General features: G+C 50.2%; 1 protein-coding gene across 7 annotated transcripts in view; it reads left to right on the top strand.

Moving 5' to 3' along the window:
• Positions 1-20,475, top strand: part of GRAMD1A (GRAM domain containing 1A) — a 1,703,145-nt gene that overhangs the window by 658,289 nt on the left and 1,024,381 nt on the right. The gene's annotated exons all lie outside the window — the stretch shown is intronic.

Genomic DNA, 20,475 nt, shown 5'->3' with positions numbered 1-20,475 from the left:
TTTCTCCAGCTCTTGGCTGGAGGTAAATCAGTCAACCCCTACCGGCAAACTTGTACTTTGGCGGTGCGGGAAAAGTGACGGTAACAGAATTACAGCCACTTTTCCCACCACTGCCAAACCTATAATGAGGCCTGTTGTCTATCCTATAGAAAAAGTACATTTCTGCGATCACACTCCCCCACCACACTTTGTCTAGTAGAAAATGTATGTTTCTGTGATCACGCTCCCCCACCGAACTTTGTCTATCCTACAGAAAGTGTACATTTCTACGATCATGTTCCCCACTGCACTTTATCTATCCTACAGAAAGTATACACTTATGTGATCACGTTCCCCACCTCACTTTTTCTATCCTACAGAAAGTGCACATTTCTGCGATCATGCTCCTCCACCGCACTTTGTCTATCCTACAGAAAGTATACACTTATGTGATCACGTTCCCCACCTCACTTTTTCTATCCTACAGAAAGTGCACATTTCTGCGATCATGCTCCTCCACCGCACTTTGTCTATCCTACAGAAAATGTAAATTTCCGCGTTCACACTCCCCACTGCACTTTGTCTATCCTACAGAAACTCTACATTTCTGTGACTACACTCCCTCACTGCACTTTGTTTATCCTATAGAAACTCTACGTTTCTGTGACTACACTCCCCCACTGCACTTTGTCTATCCTACAGAAACTCTACGTTTCTGCGACTACACTCCCCCACTGCACTTTGTCTATCCTACAGAAACTCTACGTTTCTGCGACTACACTCCCCCACTGCACTTTGTCTATCCTACAGAAACTCTACGTTTCTGCGACTACACTCCCCCACTGCACTTTGTCTATCCTACAGAAACTCTACATTTCTGTGACTACACTCCCTCACTGCACTTTGTTTATCCTATAGAAACTCTACATTTCTGCCACTGCACTTTGTCTGTCCTACAGAAACTCTACGTTTCTGCGACTACACTCCCCCACTGCACTTTGTTTATCCTATAGAAAATGTACATTTCTGCGATCATGCTCCTCGCCGCAGTTTGTATTGTCTATTTACCCATTGAATTTCATTAGGATTTATATATCTACTTCCTACGTTCTGTAGGCATCATTGAAGACCCAGCAGTAAAATGGTTCAACATTATAGCAGAAAGGGATAAACATCCTACCTGGCAGGCAAGGTTGTCGCACAGGAAGCGCAATGTCCCCGCAGTGTTTACACTCCAGTGACTTTATCGACTCCACCTTTAATTGGATCGGTGCATATATCCGGCTCGTTCTCTGCTTCGCGCTTTCAGAATGTTTAGTCACATCATGTGCATTTAAGGAAAATCGACTAGCCCTTAAGACATATAAACACTCGCCAGTTAAACAGATGATTTGATCTCGGTGTTGTTCACATTTCAATTGTATGTTTCCATGTATTGCATTGAGGTCAATTTCATAATCTGATAGGCTATAAAACAACATGAAATGATGCAATGTGTAAATAAATAGCTTGATGGGGCTCGAGGCGTGCTTGGTTCAAACATCCAGTTAGGAACAGTGATAGTCAGGAGGCTAGCCATTTCGAGCACTGGGCAGAAGAGTTCTGGTCCAATAGCTAAATTGCTAACTTCGGAAACAAAAGACCAGCGTTTTTCTACTGGCTCTGGCACTTCATCAAAATCAGTAACTCTGCACTACTCTCCTGCCTGTTAAATTCTAAATATGTGAAATGTAGATCTTTAAAAAACAACTTTCCGATATACCACTGAGTACTGTTTCAGTCGCATGAGTCCATGTCCAGTCACATCCTGGATTCTGTTAGCTGCTTCGAAGTGGGTTCCACTCACCTTGCTGTTCTATGTACATGACTTCAAGTTGCAAATGCTCTTGCAACAAGGAAGGGACGTCATTTTACCAAAATGAAAGGGGTAGAGGAAGTGACATCACACGACCCTTGACCTCTGATGACATAACAGGAAGTGATGGAATTTGACCCCACCCCCAAGTGACATCACAGGAAGCTATGGCACACGCCCTTCAGATGCATTTAACACCTGTGTTTCCAAGCTCTCTCATTTCAGCCAGATATAAGAACCGAGGCACAGAGGGAGGTGAGATTTGTCCACGATTACACATTTGGGAAATGTCATTTTACAGATTCAACATGGAGCCTATATGCAAAACATACATAATGCAGTACTTGTAACAGTGTAATCGAAATGTCTAATGTAGGCTACAGCTAGTGTATGAAACATCTATAGATCAATGGACACAGAAGTACATGTGGCATTGATGTGTTAAACAAGCCAAGAAAGGGGGGGGGCGCTGTTGTGCCCAGCGAAGATGGCCGCCTGATTTTCGGCTCCGTACTGCGAGGCACCTTCTCATCGTGATTCTCCTGTCTGCCCCGGCGCCACGATCATCCGTCACTCCAGAGAGACTGCTGGGGAGTCCGGGCACCCGCGGTCCAACCGCCGCCCACGGAGCCGCTCCTGCTGCGGAGATACGACCCGCCGCGGGTTGGGCGGGAGAGAGTGCTTCCCTGACCCCGCACACGGATCCGTGGGATCACAGTGGAGTCCCGCTGCTTGAGGCCTCCTGAGGGGGAGGGGCGCTTCACTCGGTTGCGCACTCGCCCTCCCCCACTTGCTGCGAGAGCGGCTGACCTCGTCCTCCCTAATCCTGTGGACATCGGGTCCGGACTCCAGAGCGATCTGCTCCGCTGCCCCGTCCTGGGCGGCGTGCTGCCAAACCTCCATCACGGACTGGACGGAAGCGGGTGCGCCCCCGGCCCCTACTCTTGACTTCGCGAGGCCGCGCCGGTGACAAGCGGCTCGCGGTCCACTGTGGGGTTGGTGCGCTCTGCTTGATCTGTACGGCCACCCCCCCACCGGCTACGGGCACTGCTGGCCTCATCCTCTTCACCAAGGAGCCCCCCCACTACGGACTTCAGAGCGCTCCGCTCCGCTACCCCATCCTGGGGGGCGTGCTGCACACCACTGGGACTCTGGGATTCCGGCTGCGGGCGGTGAGTTCCCCCCTTCCTCCGGACCCCGATCCCCGGCCCCACGACCCTTATATCCCAGGGGCCGCGGGTATCTCTTGGGCCCTCCGGGCACGAGGTGAGGTGAGGTGTGTGCACCCCGGGTCTGCCTCATTCCAACCTTGCCGCACCATAAACACTCCTCCCCGGACCCGTGGCCTGCGGTGGCAGTCCTCGCCGACATAGCAATTTATTTCTGAGACACTCTGAGGAATCTACCCCTTCGGCTGCTCTCCCTCCCGCACCGGAGTGCGCTGGGACCACCAACCACCAACATTCCAGGTGCCTCTGCTTCTGGGCCCCAATTGCCCTTGGATCCCTCCTTCCACTGACCGCTTTACTGCTTCTATCGGGGGCATTCCTCTCCAGTGGTCTCTCCCCCAGCCAACAACCCCCCCTCAAGCCCTCAGGAGGTGGTAACCCACACAGAAACATCATCAACGATTTCCCACCGAACCCCCCGTCTGGGGGACCTAATCTCCAAGGGTGTTCCGGGGTCCATCCACTCGCCTTCAGTGATCTGCACTGTATACCACCCACCTCACTGCATTTACGGTCGGGGTCTTCTACACCATATCAACACCTGCGACTCCGGCTACTACTGCCTCTACTACTGGTCACCACCACTCGGGCCCTGTCCACCCCTACAGACTTTCCGGCGAGGTGTTCAGGTCCGCCTGAAGTTTATCGACCCCCTCGTGCTCCGGCGGGACCCCCCATCGGAGACACCATACCCCTTCCTTCCTGGTGCTCTGCCTGGGCCTCCCGCTCACACGTCTCCCTGACGATCCTGGTGTCTCCCCTTGTGGCCCTACCCTATCTCTTTTGCACTCAAGGTTCCCCCCCTTCCGGCAACATGTCAACACGAACCGGCAAGAAACAATCCTCCATCAATATCTTCACGAAACCCTCGGGGACCCCCGGAGCTGAGGCGTCATCACTGGAACCTTCCCCCTCACTGGTACTGGAACCACCCGACTCCCAGAAAATGATGGAGTTTATCCGTGAGGGGTTCACCACACTTCATAGTAAACTCGATGACATGAACGGCACTATCTCATCCATCAAAGCACACATGGAGAGGACTGATGGTCGGGTTACAGAGATCGAGACACGAGTGAGCGCCGCCGAGGACGGTCTGGGTTCCCTTCGTGCGGAGGTCTCCACGCTATCTGCCCGCGTTACGGAGGTTGAGAAGAAGAACGAAGACCTCGAATCCCGTTCGAGGCGCAACAACCTCCGTATAATCGGGGTGCCAGAGGATGATATACATGAACCCATGGAAGACTATGTGGAAGGCATGCTACTCCAACTCCTTGACTCCCCTAAACTTTCCCCGCAGTTTGCGATCGAGAGGGCCCACCGCTCACTTATGGCAAAACCTAAACCTGGAGCACCCCCACGCCCGATCATAGCCAGGGTCTTGAACTTTCGCGACCGCGATGCACTCCTCAGGGCGGCGAGGGCCAAGGGGGACCTCCTCCTAGGCGCAGCCAGGATCCATCTATATCCAGACTTTTCTGTGGCAGTTCAACGTGAGCGAAAAACCTTCCTGGCAGTGAAGAAGAGGCTGCGCGACCTCCATGTTAAATATGCAATGTTATACCCCGCCAAACTGCGTATCGAACACACAAACCGGGTATACTTTTTCACGCTCCCCGAGGAGGCATCCAGGTTCATTGATGAACACTTTCCTGGCTGAAATGCCCCCTCGACGGCCACTGACACTTGCTCGCAACAGATCGCCCCAACTGTTGAACTGACACCGTCTAATCCTGCTTGGCTGGATTTCTGTAATTCCGCTATTACCTGATAAGTCTATTGAGTAGTGCCTCATTCACACTTTTGACAAAATGTTGGTATCACTGTTGTTGTTTCTCACTGTGATTGTTGCCCCCAGATTCACTGGCCCTTCACAACATGGCCGGGTCGCCGGGCAGTCTCCTGCTCGGTCCACCCCCCTCCCGGATGGGCTATGGTGGCCCGCCAAATGCTTTTCTCCCCCTGGTTCACCTCTCCTTAGGATTCTCTCTCGGTTCTCGCAGTTAAGCTAATACGCTTCTTGGTCCAGTGGATCGGTTATACACACTTTTTCACTCCAGTTCTTTTGTTCCACCACCTGCTGCCCATTTCCCCCACCGTCACCCATGGAACCTCCCCTGGGTGGGTACGGGTAATACTAGTGGGCATTATGTTTATCCTTAAATTGCCTTAAGGTTCGGAGCATCGCCGCCAGGCCGGTACACAGGCCCCCCAGGCGTTGATGCCATCGTGTTTGTTCTGGTTGCTTGGGTGTGGGTTGTTCATCCCTTCGTTTGGGGGAGGGATGTGGGAGGGGGAGGGGGGATCGGGGTTAAATGTTAAAAGCAGCTTGGTATTCTCAGAAAGAGCAGAGCCCGAAGCATCATGGCCCCGTCGGCGTTTTCAATTGATCCACAGTAAGCACCGCCCATGGGGAGCACATTTCCACCCGCCCGTATTTCTTTATGGCTATCCCTGGAGGGTCGAGTGAGGAAACCCTGACATTTATGAGTTGGAACGTGCGGGGATTGGGTAATCATAAGAAAATGAGGTTACTACAACTTCAAGCCGAGAGGCATGGGACTAAAATCCTCTTCCTTCAGGAGACACATGCCTGCACAGAATACTGCGAAAAATTTGCTAAAACATGGGGCCCCCAAAGGTACTTTACCACCTATTCCACTCAGAGCCGCGGGGTTATGACCCTTATTCACAGAAGCCTCAGATACAACCCCATAGCCACGATTATCGACCCCCTGGGCAGATACGTTTTACTCCATGGTATCCTACAGAATAAGGAAGTAGTCCTGTTGAATATATACGGTCCCAACATTGATGATCCCGGATTTTACTCTGATCTTATAACTCTCTTAGATGGCTTCCCTCTGGTACCGATTCTCTGGGGAGGCGATTTCAACACAATATTCGACGTGGACTTGGACAGATCTGGCTCCAGACCCCGTCAACTCTCCAGAGCGGCTTACACTACACTCTCCTCTCTTCCCCGTTTATCCTTATTTGACGCATGGAGGCTTCTCTACCCTGATTCCCGCTCTTATTCCTTCTACTCTACGGTCCACGATTCCTTCTCTCGGATCGACAGATGGCTGTTGTCTGATGGGCTAATAAGGAGTGTATCTGGCATGACAATCCTCCCCAGGACCCTATCCGATCACTCCCCTGTAACCGTTACACTATGCTGGGGCCCAGATCGGGATCGATCCAGATACTGGAGAATGAAGCCGCATTCTTTACTCGATTCGGTATTTAGCTCTGAGATGGAGTCGGCGATCGAGGAGTTTTTCGAGATCAATACCAACTCCGTGTCCTCGCAGGCTACCCTCTGGGAATCCTTTAAGGTCTACATCAGAGGCATTGCCCTCTCCAAGGAAAATGGCATCCTCAAAACTATTCGCAGGGAGATCGCCGAGAGCGAGGCCACGTTATCCTCACTTGAAGCTCGGTATTCCCTAGATCCAACCCCTGTAACCCTCGCCTTAATCGGCACTGAATTGGACACCTTCCGCGCTCTCGCGGACCGCGAGCTGAAGTTTCTTGATAATCCCGGGCGGGCGAGGAGGTACGGTGAGGGCGAACGCCCTGGCCGTCTCCTAGCCAGACTCCTCCGCCATGAGTTTGGCTCCCCGCCCATTCCCGGAATTCAGAGACCCGATGGTTCCATGGCCACCTCCCCTGGAGATATCAATGTGGAATTCCTTTCCTTCTACCAATCTCTATATGCACACTCTGACAGTGCCACCGACGCAGAGATCGATGCTTTCCTAAATGGTCTCCCACTCTCGGTTCTCTCTCCCGACACCATCGGATCCCTCGAGAGTCCATTCACCCCTGAGGAGTTCTCAGATGCTATAGACTCTCTATCCTCGGGTAAGGCCCCAGGTTCAGACGGTATCCCCGTCGAGTTTTATAAACAGTTCAAATCCCTCCTGCTCCCCCGCCTGGTGACTCTATGGGAGGAATCGTTGGAGGCGGGCCAGTTCCCCCCTTCACTCCGCGAAGCCACCATAACAGTCCTACTAAAACCTAACAAACCCCCGACTCAATGCGGCTCTTACCGCCCGCTCTCACTGATCAACTGTGACGTTAAAATTTTCGCAAAATTACTCGCCCTATGACTGGTCCCTTACATGCCACACATCATCCACCCTGACCAAGCGGGGTTCATCCCGGGCCGCTCCACTTCCTTAAATCTGAGACGTCTTTTCAATATTATGAGCAGAGTGAACCCTGGCGTACACGCGGTGGCCGCGACCCTAGACATGCAAAAAGCTTTTGATTCTGTCTCGTGGAGCTACCTTTGGCGGGTGCTCGATAAATGCAAATTTGGTCCCACCTTTGTATCCTGGGTCAAGTTACTTTACTCCAACCCCGTCGCCAGAGTTCGCACTGAGGACCGCTGCTCCCCCCTATTCCAAATAGCTAGGGGCACCAGACAAGGCTGTCCCTTCTCGCCCTTAATCTTCGCTGTGGCAATGGAGCCGTTTGCGGACATGCTTCGCCAGAACCATGCACATAGAGGTCTGCGTACGGCCGGCTCCTCAGATATAGTCTCTCTATATGCCGATGATGCTCTTCTCTATATCCGCTCCCCCGAAACTAACCTAGCCCCAATACTTGCAGACATTGCTCTCTTCGGGCGGATCTCCGGTCTCACAGTGAACTGCTCTAAATCAACCCTTTTTCCTCTCACACCCAGTACGCTCCCCCCTCCCGATACCTTGGGATTCGCATGGGCCCAATCTAGATTCACTTACCTGGGCGTAGTGGTGTCACGTCATACTGAACGAGTCTTGGAAGATAATTTTCAGTCATACCTCACAAACCTTATGATAAAAATACAGGGCTGGAACAAACCTCCGATCTCACTGGCAGGCAGGATAGGGGTACTGAAGATGGTGGTACTCCCCCAACTCCTGTACAGGTTTGCTAATATTCCGCTGTGGCCAGGAGTTGAATTCTTTCAGACATTGACACGCTCTCTTAACTCCTTCCTCTGGCATTCCGGTGCGGTCCGCCTTAAGCTTAAGACCCTCTCTGCCCCAATGGAGGCGGGTGGCTTTGGGGCACCAGACTTCCTCAAGTACTGGCTGGCGGCTCAACTCCAGCATACTGCACACTGGTTCAACATATCAGACCCCCCGCCCCACGTTAGACTGGAAAGGCTGTCAGTCAGCGATCGCGACATTCGATCTCTGGTGTTCATGCCAACCCCGGCGGTACCAGACTCACTTGACCCAGCGACATGCACATCCTTGGCCTTGTCCAAATCCTGGCAAATGTTGGGCATCACCCATCCCTTTCACGGTAACTTTCCAATTTGGAATTTCCTCCCTGGGGTCCCACGAGTTCCTCCCTCCGTGGTTCGCACATGGGCCGAGGCGGGTTATGAACTGCTGCGCGATATATTCGAACAAGGTAATTTTATAGAATGGCCCGACCTCCCGGCCCCCCTTAGACGGAAACCTTCCGTCTGGCTTCAGTATTCATCCCTACGTAGAGTCCTCAAGCACAAGTACACAGGCTTCCCAACATTGCCACCTGACGAACCTGCAATCACCGAGCTTTCCTCACCTGACCCAATGAGGGGCAAAATCTCCAGACTATACACCTTACTCCAAACCAGGTCACCCCCCACATTCTCCAAACTACGGCGCTCCTGGGAGACAGATCTCGGCCTCGAGATAACCGATGAACGTTGGTCCCACATGTGTGCACGGATCCATGGGGTGTCCTTCAACTCCCGGTTCAAACTGATCCAATTTAAGGTGACTCACAGGTACCACTACACCCCGACCAGGCTACATCACATCTCTAGTGACTCCTCCCCTGGGTGCCCTAGATGCGGCTACGAGGAGGCCGATTACATCCACATGATCTGGTCATGTCCTCGACTCACCCAATTCTGGACCTCAGTGTGCTCCACTACATCGACCATCCTCGAATCTCCCTTCCTTCCATCTCCAATGAAATGCCTATTTCATGATTTCCCTGAACTCCACCGCGACTCCAGGAAACTGGGCGGTCTCTGCATGCTACTAGCGGTGCGTACAATCCTACTCTGCTGGTTACGGCCTACCCCCCCGACCCACGCGCAGTGGCTCAAAGCAGTTACATGGGCCTCCGACACTGAAGAATCCTGGGCGGTCCAACAACCCGCCTGCTCCAGGCCTAGAGACATATGGCAGAAGTTCCGCTCGTTCATGTCCTCCACTGACACCGACTCAGATTCCGTATCCCCAGCTCCCTCTCCTAACTCAACCTCAGGTGGCCCCTGAGCTGTCTCTCATTTACCTTTTATTTCGACCCTCTATGGGCCCCCTGGTGCTTATGTCGTTACCCTTTCCTTTATGTATCCCATTGATATGTATTGCATGTAATATGCCGATTGCCCTGTTTTGCTTCTAAAGGCTCTATTGTTATTCACCTGTATCTGTGTTACCAAGCTGAATGAATAAACAAAAGTTTAAAAAAAAAAAAACAAGCCAAGAAAGCACTTACCTGGGGAGGGGTGCACTGTCTGTTTCCCCAGGAGCAAAATGCTGTACAAGCAAGGCCTGAAAATTAAATCATTGATCAGGATTTAGTATCAACAAAATTCCCTGGTTATAAATGTATCTACGAGTCAGCTACCACTACGACAGAAGAACCTATTGTGTGTGTGTAAACTGAGGCCATCTGTCTCTGTGTGCTTTTATCTTTAAGTTAAGCAACCAAATGTCGTCCCCCGCAACCCAGAGCCGAACATAACACCTTAATGTCCTAGGCTTTGATACATGACGCTTCTTCAATCTTTTTTATAACGGGGTAAGCTGTGGGGAGACGGGGGCTCCACTTCCCTCAAGAGTGCGGCTCAATCCTCTATGATATTCAGAGTTCTATGTGCAAGGTGCATTATTCAATGACCCCCCAACCCCCAGGACCGGCCGATGAATGAAGCTTTCAAAAAGCCCTTTCCAAGAGAGGTGCTTGAGTTGGGAGGGGTGGGTCACTCCATGGGTCTCTTACTTCTGAGACTCTGTGTCAAATGCTATTTTCAACAGTGTTGCACCAGAGCAGGGTCCTGGTCGAGTCTGCGGCCCCTCTCAATCATTCACATCACACTTGAATGCATTCAAGGTGAGCAGAGCCCAATCAGTGGTATAGCACAACATTTGGGGCCCCCCTGCAAGCCGTTCTGAGGCCCCCCCAAGCTCCTTAACAAAGCACAGGGCACGCCACACCCCGTGCCGGCCCAGACTACCACGTGTGCGCAATGTCCATGATGATTATGCCGCTACAGGGGCAGGCACTACTCTAAGAAAAAGAAGTAAATATGTTTTTAATCAAAGCTTAAGTGTTTCAACTAGTATAGAAAGAAGAGGACAGTGCTTGGTCCCAAAATATACCAGCCATGTTTTATTGCAGGGTGTCAATATTTGCCACAAGTATGCGATTGCGACTGAGCATAGCGAAGGGGCACGGACTAATGAAAACGGGTTGGGGGATCACGGGGATTCTTCCCTGTCCCATGAGAAAAAGTTTTGAATAATGGGTTACAATGGTGCATTACACAGAAGACAATCTGTGAAAATTGGTGTAGAAGGCCAGACAGTTTGCAATCGGTTTTGTGGGGTGTAGGGTAGCTCATGAAAAAAAGTACAATAAATGCTGCAAGTCACCAAAAGTGCATAAGCGCATTTCCCAATGCATTGTCATGCCAGTCCCTTCAATATATGCAAGTATAAAAACATTTTCATGCCGGCTGTGCCCATACATTTCCATGCTGGCTCCACCAACTTATGCTAGTATTCCCATATAAGAACATACTCATGTTCGCTTTGAGATGTTTTTTTATAGTATCATTACTGGCACTAGGCACAAAGCTGGCTCTGCCAATATATGCCAGTACTCATATGTAAGAAAATATTCACTTTGATTTGGTCATTAAAAGGGACATGTCACAAAAAGAGAACTTGTCCAAACTGGTTCCATAGCAAGCCAGTCTAGACCCATAAGAACACTTGTCAACCTTAAAAGGTGATGCTACAGCAAGAAATATACTTGATGCCACCCAAAACGTCAGTCTAGCGATGCTTGCTTTATCGAAGATGCTGAGTAAAAAATGTCATGCCACAGTAAGCAACGGCTAGACAAGCTGTTCCAAAATTTCAGTCTAGACAGGTAATGACAAACATGAAATTGGCTTTTCCCGAAAATACCAGTAAAACATAAAAAGTCAATAAAGGATGTACCGGGCCATACACACACACAGACACACACACAGACACACAAACAGAAAAACACGCAGGCACAGACACACACACACACACACACACGCATCCCCTTTTGCCCACACATGCACCTCCTCTCACATTCAAACTGCATTCACCATATAGTCATGCACCCACCCATCCAGAACATTTAAATATACACTAACTCATTTACACACCACTCACTGACACATACACCGTCTCTCACGTCCACTCTTACTGCATTCTCCACAAAGTCACGTACCCATCTAGAACATTGAAACACACACACTATCACATTTCATCTCATTCACCCACCACTCACTGATCCATAGCGCATGCATACATCTGACATGCACTTCACACATGCAAAACATACATCACTTCTTTTTTTAGGCTGCAGAGGTCAGCCGTTACTCCAGGAGCTTCCGTGAAAAAATATACATGTATATACATTTTATTTCTTACACGGGTAGCAAAGGAGATTGCAGGGGTAGCAAGGGAGAAAACATGGGCCACAGTTAAAAATGCTCAGCTGCTCATTGGAGCAGAGCTGACTGCAGATCAAATAACAAGAAAAAAGTGAATGAGTTTTGGGTAGACCATTGGACCATTGGACATGAATTTGCCAGGCGCTGCCATCACATGCTCTAGTACCAGGAGCGCAACGAAACCTACATTTTAGGTGGGGGATGGGGGCAGGGTCGGAGGTAACCCTTCAAGTGTTGGGAGAGGTGCTAACTTCAGAGGTGGTGTGGAAGGGGACAACTTATTTGTGTGGGGGGCATCTAACTTCTTTATGCATTCTAATGAGTCTATTCTACTGCAGCTTCAATGATACAAGCAGTTAACTCTCTTTTAATTCTGAAACCACACACCTAACGACTGATGTTAGAATTAGCGGTCTCCTGTCCTTTCTCTTCCTTAAAATTACTCCCCTGGCATGCAAGTAATAGCCCCACATCACGATTTCAATTGCCTAAAAATGTATGCATCTGCGTGCAGGTGCTAACAGTCAAATGCTTTATGTTAGTAATTTTTAAAAACAATGTTATTTCATGCATTCTCTACACAGGCACACACCCACCCACTCACCCAGAGAATTCTAAAACACACTACCAAATTCATACTCATTCATACACCAGTCAGTCACTCATACACCTTCTCTTACATCCACTCTCACTGTATTTTCTACGCTGGCACACACCCACCCAGAACATTCAAACAAACACACACTATCACATTTTATCTCATTCACCCGTCAATCACTGATCCATAGTACATACATACATCCAACATGCACTTCACACATGCAAAATATACATCGTTCTTTTTTTTTAAAGCCTTCTTACCTGTTTTTCCAGCTTCGGTCTGTCACTCCAGGCCACGCTTCCTTGTTCCTGTATTGGAGCCGCGAGGATGCCGTAGGAGAAGGTGTTACAGTTGAACATGGCATGTGACAAGTGCCACATGTCACGGTCAGCTACAACCCCTACTGAGTGCTTCCTTCTTGCGCTGCAAGCCCCGGCCCATCCTTGACCATGTTGTTTGAGGACTGCATCAGGGCGCCCCCAGATATATGTATATATTCACTGAAAAACGAAAATCTATCCTACTAATGTCAGTAAACAAAAACAAGAGGCTCAGATATGTGATGTCAACAGTGATGTCATCAATGACATTGGTGATGTCATCTTTCATGTCCTGTGCACAGTGGTAACGTGAGTTATGGTTGCTTAGCTTACCATAACTGGTGAATTTCTGGGGGGTTTCGTTCTACTTGTCTCTTTAACAAAGTTTTTTCATTTAATTCCGTAGGTTTTTATTAGTGCAACTTAACCATAACGTCCCTTTAATAAAGTTTTTTCAGTGAATTTCATAGGATATTATTAGTGCAACTTAACAATACCGCCCCTTTAACAACGTTTTTTCAGTGAATTCCATGGGTTTTTACCAGTGCACGCTAATTTCCTACAACTTACTAATATTTTTGCTTACCCCAATATAGCAACATTTTTGTCCAATTTGCAAAGTTTCACCTTAAAACTATGCCATTCCCGACCGTCTAGCATAATTGTTAACACTTCTATACACTTTTTGCTCTTTTTTCCAGTGTGTTTGTGTTCTTTGACGTCCGCGAACATCTGACGTCATGGCGGACTTTCCAGACAGTGTCACATGACCACACACACGGCATGAGGACATGTTTGCGAATGCATCCGCACTTCGCGAACGGGTTCGCAAACAGTTCAAAACTGCAGTTTCTGCTGATCTAGGAACTTAATAGCTAAAAACGTACCGTTGCATAGCACCTACACCTAATCTTACTCATTACCCATTAACAATCTAACACAGAGCACATACTTGCAACGCTATTAGCAAAACTACTATTTATCTTAAAAATGGCATCAGCTATTGTCATCCCTCCTCTCCAAGAGTCACCACCAGCTGTAGGACCAACACAACAAAAAAAGTGCAGTACTTCCAAAGACAATGAAGAGGACCTCTAGGACCCAGATAGAATCATGAGTGTGGCATTTTTTTACCACTGTTGGGAATGTACCAAAGGCTAAAGCTACCAAGGTGAAATGCACTGAGTGCTCAGTCGTGGACTATTTTACACGATCACCTACATGCGCCGCCACACCAAATCTAACCACTGCAATGCTCTCAGAAAAGTTGCTCCTTTCTTAGCAAGTAGTAGGCTGTTTCTCTACACCTCATCTTCCTCAACCAATACTGTAACCACACAGTCTACTTCTGTGGGACAGAAAATCCCACCAGCTACCTTGTAAGCGATAAAAGAGGCTGTTGATCCATATCTTTCGATTCCGTATATACTGCATCACACCACTGTGCAGGGGGAAGCAATTTCATGGTGCTTTTGAAGCTGTAATCTAGGAGCATGAGAAACACTGCCCTCTACCTTAGATGTAACACACGCGCAACATCTTTCCCTGTCCACTGCTCCTCCATATTAGTGGTTGGTGCCTCTTCTTTCATTTTCCTCCCCACCTTACTTTCTGAACTCTCCTGCAAAAAGAACCAAAAAGCTCCTTTAGGAACCACCTTTCACAGTTAAAAAATAGAACTAAAAGAAATAATCGTAAAGACTCCATCTACTTTACATTTCTCAATAAAATAAATAGACTCAATAAGATTCTCCAACATTTACATTAGCATCGTGTGTTATGCTAATGGCAATAATGTGGCATTCATCCCCCGTTTCAAAGACTGGCACGGGAGATAACGGCCCGGCAACCCAAGTTATTGGCCCAAGTGAAGCGAGGGTGGGTAACGAGGGCTCTGGGCCATTATCCCCTGTTCCAGCCCCCTGAAACGGGGGTGAAGGGCATTAGCACCCCAGGTTGCCAAACCGGTAACCTGGGGTGCTAAAAAAAGGATTTTCCTTCCTAAAGTGGGACGCACCTGGCGTCCTGGTGTAGGAAGGAAAATCCTTTTCCAAGATGGCTGACATGACCTTATCCCCTTCTAGGGGTCACAGGCCCTTAAGGACCTCATTTGGCTCACCTTGGATGCCCTGGATCCAGTCTTGGCGTCGCTGGCATAGGAGACGCTTGCAGGAACGGGGTTTCAATGAGCATTGGACCAGCATGGCCGCCCCCAGGTGGAATACAGGAGAACTGCATCCTGCGGTCTAGCTTCCAGGGTGGGGCCAGCCCCAAAGACACCTGGGAGACCGCCTTGCTATTTAAACCATGCCCATCTTGAGGCACTTGCTTCGCTTTAATGTGCTTTAGCAGCGTGACGCTCATCTGGTCCTGTCCAGCAAACCTCCGGCTTCGTCGACATCCAAGGCCCGAATCTTCTCCATCCTTACCTGCATCTCTGCATCCGTCGGCTAGACTGTGTCCTCCGGCTTCGTCGACTTCCAAGACCAGTCTCGTCTTCATCCTTCCCTGCACAGCTGCATCCATCACCTGGGCAGTACCCTCTTCTCCCGGATTTTCGAGGATAATTCACCTCCGGGCTGCCTGGCCTGCAAGATAAAGCAAATCACAGGTTAGCCATTTGCAAGGATGCTTCCGTGCCTCTTGGCGTTCACTTACCTGTTCGGACTCGCCTTCGGCTACTTCGCAGCATCATCACCTGCAGCAATAGTAAGAAGGTTACTAACGGCGAAATCATCACGGCAAAACCCCACCCAAAGACATTGTTCCACCAATCAAGACTCACCTGAATACTTACCTGAAAAGGAGTTGCAGCCGGCCTGAACTCTGGCCCTCGCCAGTGAAGTAACTCGGCGATACAGTGCCACATCGATGCGCCCCTGCCCAGCGTGGCAGGACAGAGAGCGCATCTTTACATTATACAAGGTGAGAGCCTTCACTGGGGGAAAACTACAGGGGGAACCCGGGTGGAGGGATCTCGAAGGAGTAGTTTCTAAATCGCCCCTCCTGTCTTCCAGTGTTACCTCTACTGATTCCAGGGGCAGGCGTAGGGTTCCGAAGAACTTCCCGGTTATCGAGAGGCGCCCCCGTGGAGACACAAGTTGAGCGTTACAGAACGCGAAGCCCTAACTTAATAATCCACCTGGGCGTCTAGGATGGAAACGTCAGAAACAGATCAGCTAGCCCAGTTGTTGGGACAGTTGCGTGCGGAAGTCCGTTCCGCGTGGCAGGAGACCAACGTGTTACGAAGGGAACTGAATGCCGCCAAAGAGAGGACGGAGGACTTAGGGCGGCAGCTTCTTCAGTCCCAGGCAGGACAGGCTCCCTTGCCCAGTTTGGGTCCATCCACCTCAGCCACCGCCAGTATTCCAGTTCAAATCAATCTCCCTGGAACCATGCCACTAGCTCCTCCTGAGCGCTTTGCCGGAGATCCCCGGCGGTTTGCCACTTTTATGAACCAATGCCGCCTCCACTTTCTGTGCCGACCTGGGGCCTTCCCTATGGACCAAGCCCGTGTTGCCTTTGTACTATCTTACCTCAGTGGGAGTGCAGCGGATTGGTCTGTGCTGTTTATCAGTCGAGATGACCCGCTGCTGCGAGACTTTGATGGGTTTCAACGGGAGCTGGAGAAATTCTTCACTCGACCCCACCATGGGCAGGCTCTAGACAACGAACTCCTATCACTCCGTCAGGGGAGTCAGGACTTGCTAACCTATATTGCTACGTTCAATCGGCTGGTGGTCGAGGCTGACTGGCGGAGGATAAACAAACTACCTTGTTTCATTGGGGTCTTCGTGGAGAGCTAAAGGACGTCTTGGCCCAAGTGGTGGACCCGCCCCAGAATTGTGCTGAATTCATCAGTCTGGTGGTACAACTGGATCGTCGCCTACAGGATAGGAAGAGTGACCGTGAGAGATCGGATTCACGTCCCTTGTTCTTACGTCCCAAGGAACACTCCTCGCAGGGCCCTGAGGGAACCAGTGAACCCATGCAGATAGGAGGTGCCAGATCTCCGTTAACCAAGGCCGAGAGGGAGAAAGGAAGGGAGATGCAGTTGTGTCTCTACTGTGGCAAAGCAGGCCACTTCTTGAAGGAATGCCCGGTTAAGCTCCCCAGACGAGCGCTCGGTGCCACCGATAAGGAAACTGTGGAAGAGGAATCGGGAAACGACCAAGCCCGGCAATTGTAGGGGTCCAATTGTCGAGCAGAGAAACCCAGCTTCAGGGCTCCCATTTTACGCTACCGGTGATCTTAATTCCCCACCAGCAGTTGACCAAAATGCATTCACTGGAAGCTTACCTCGACAGCGGGGCAGTGGGGAACTATATCGATCTGGACCTTGCGGTAAAGATGGGCCTAGCCCTGTGCTCCAAACCAACTGCAGAGATGGTTACCACGGTTGATGGCACAGAGATTGCTTCAGGCCCCATCTCAGAGTGCACCACTGAACTTACCCTTCTGTGCGAAGATGGGCATCGTGAAATCATAGCCTTGACTTAATTAAGGCGCCCCAATTCAGGCTGATCCTGGGAATGCCTTGGTTCCAATACTTCATGAATGAAGTCCTCCGAGAGTTCATTGATGTCTGTGCTCTTGTATACATTGATGACATCCTGGTGTATTCCACGTCCAAGCAGGAGCATATAGGGCACGTGCGGGCGGTCCTGACTAAGCTTTGCGAGCACCACCTTTATGCGAAACTGGAAAAGTGCGTGTTCCATGTTACGGAATGGAGTTCCTGGGCTTCGTTCTTTCCCCCCAGGGCATTCGCATGGACGCACATAAGGTGGACGCAGTCCTCGATTGGCCAGCCCCTACCTCAATCAAGGAAACTGTGGAAGAGGAATAGGGAAACGACCAAGCCCGGCAATTGTAGGGGTCCAATTGTCGAGCAGAGAAACCCAGCTTCAGAGTTCCCATTTTACGCTACCGGTGATCTTAATTCCCCACCAGCAGTTGACCAAAATGCATTCACTGGAAGCTTACCTCGACAGCGGGGCAGTGGGGAACTATATCGATCTGGACCTTGCGGTAAAGATGGGCCTAGCCCTGTGCTCCAAACCAACTGCAGAGACGGTTACCACGGTTGATGGCACAGAGATTGCTTCAGGCCCCGTCTCAGAGTGCACCACTGAACTTACCCTTCTGTGCAAAGATGGGCATCTGAAATCATAGCCTTGACTTAATTAAGGCGCCCCAATTCAGGCTGATCCTGGGAATGCCTTGGTTAGTGGCTCACAATCCTCGAATTGACTGGTGAGCTTGGGAACTGGTTTTCGCCCATAGCTGTACGCATACCTGTTACCCAAAGGGACGGAAGGCCAAACTTGCAAGTGCACCGGGTCAAGAGGGACTGGCTCACACCCTTGGAGGGGTCGTGACCCTGCCTGCTCATTACCAAGACTTCCATGACGTTTTCCAGAAGGAACAGGCAAACACGTTGCCTCCCCATAGACCTTATGATTGCCAAATCGACCTGCTGCCGGAGCCCAGATTCCGTGTGGGCGCATTTATGCGCTCACTGAGCCTGAAAATCAACATCTTAAGGCATACTTGAAGTAATACCTGGCCAATGGCTTCATCCGCCCGTCCAAGTCTGCAGCCGCGGCGCCGTTATTCTTCGTACCAAAAAAGGAAGGTGAACTGAGAACATGCATCGATTATCGTGCATTCAACCAAGTGACTGTCAAAAACCGCTATCTATTGCCCTTGATTCCAGAGCTACTGAACCAGGTTAAGGAAGCCCAGATTAACACAAAGTTGGACCTAAGAGGGGTCTATCATCTGGTGCGCATCAGAGAAGGGGACGAGTGGAAGACGGCCTTCCGTACGAAGTACGGCCTATTCGAGTACCAAGTAATGCCGTTTGGCCTCTGCAATGCCCCAGCCGCTTTCCAATACTTCATGAATGAAGTCCTCCGAGAGTTCATTGATGTCTGTGCTCTTGTATACATTGATGACATCCTAGTGTATTCCACGTCCGAGCAGGAGCATATAGGGCACGTGCGGGCGGTCGCAACTAAGCTTTGCGAGCACCCCCTTTATGCAAAACTGGAAAAGTGCTTGTTCCATGTTACGGAAGTGGAATTCCTGGGCTTCGTTCTTTCCCCCCTGGGCATTCGCATAGACGCACATAAGGTGGACGCAGTCCTCAATTGGCCAGCCCCTACCTCACTCAAGGGAGTCCAAAGCATGCTGGGGTTCACAAAATTCTATCGTCGCTTCATCCCAGGTTTTTCTCAGATCATGCACCCAATCACCTTGTTGCTCAGAAAATGCAACAAGACTTTTACCTGGACCGAAGAAGCGGAAAAGGCCTTCCAAGAACTCAAAACAAGGTTTACCTCGGCTCCCATTTTATGTCATCCGCGTCCAGAGCTCCCCTACATGGTGGAAACTGATGACTCCAGTCTGGCCATTGGGCCGGTTTTGTCCCAAAGGGGTCCGCTAACTGGTCAGCTACACCCCGTAGCCTTTTGGTCGCGCAAGTTCACGCCGGCCGAACTCAACTATGCAATTACCGATAAGGAGTTATTGGCCATAAAGGCGGCTTTCAAGGCCTGGTGGCACTACCTGCTGGGGGCCCGGCACACCATCACGGTGATAATGGAACACAGGAACCTCCAATACTTGAAAGGGGCAAAGGCCCAATCTTTGCGGCAGCTGCGTTGGGCTCTACTCTTTGCAGAATACGACTTTGTAATAACATATCGACCTGGTGTCAAGAACGACAAAGCAGATGCTCTCTCCCGCATGGGCACAGACGAGTTGGCACATACGCCGCCTGATCCAGTGACTATCATACCGGAGAATCGGATCCTGGGCATTACTACTACTATGACCCAGAGTGAACTTCTGTACGTAATCCAACAGGTTCTCAACCAGGAGCAGCTACAAGAGTGGGCCTCCAGAGGAAAGCACTACAGTGTCAAGATCCAACTGCCATATTATCGTGAACGGTTATTCGTCCCGGTGAAGGAATTACAAGAGCAGGCAATCTCCGGGCATCATGATTCCCTTATGGAAGGCCATCCAGGAATCACCAAGACTCTAGCCAAAATCAAAAGGAACTACTAGTGGCCCACCTGGCAGAAGGATGTGATCGAATTCGTGGCTTCGTGTGGAGTGTGCGCCCATAACAAGTCCAGCAAGCAAAGACCAGCCGGACTCCTTCAGCCCCTGGCCATCCCACCAGCCCCGTGGCACACATTGTTGCTGTATTTCATCACCGACCTTCCCCAGTGTCAAGGCTTTGATACCATCTTGGGGATGGTGGACTTATTTTCCAAAATGGCCCACTTCATCCCCTTTAAGGGACTCCCAACTGCCTCCGGTCTCACCAAAGTCTTCTTGGAACAAGTTGTGTGCCTGCATGGATTTCCGTTGGTCTTAGTATCTGATCGGGGAACTCAGTTTGTGTCCAGCTTCTGGAAAAAGTGCAGCTCCTTGGCCCAGATAGACATCCGTCTATCCACCAGTCACCACCCTCAAACCGACAGCCAGACCAAGAGGACAAATCAGACTCTTGAGCAGTATCTGCGCTGCATGCTTCACCAGGGAGAAGGGGATTTGAGAGAGCTCCTATGGATCGCGGAGTACGCATATAATAACTTGTTACACAGCAGCACGGGGCAAACCCCATTCTTCACGATCTACGGTCGGCACCCACGGACTTCCGAACTAGACATCCCTACCACCCTGGAAATGCAAGCCGTCGAGACTCTGCATACGACCATCACCCAAGCTTTCGCCAAGGCTCAGGAACATCTACG

The sequence above is a fragment of the Ambystoma mexicanum genome, chromosome 1p, assembly GCF_040938575.1.
Source record: "Ambystoma mexicanum isolate Mex_15411 chromosome 1p, UKY_AmexF1_1, whole genome shotgun sequence".
NCBI lineage: Eukaryota > Metazoa > Chordata > Amphibia > Caudata > Ambystomatidae > Ambystoma > Ambystoma mexicanum.
Note: the sequence above shows the minus strand (reverse complement) of the source record. Positions and strands in the feature narration are given on the sequence as shown.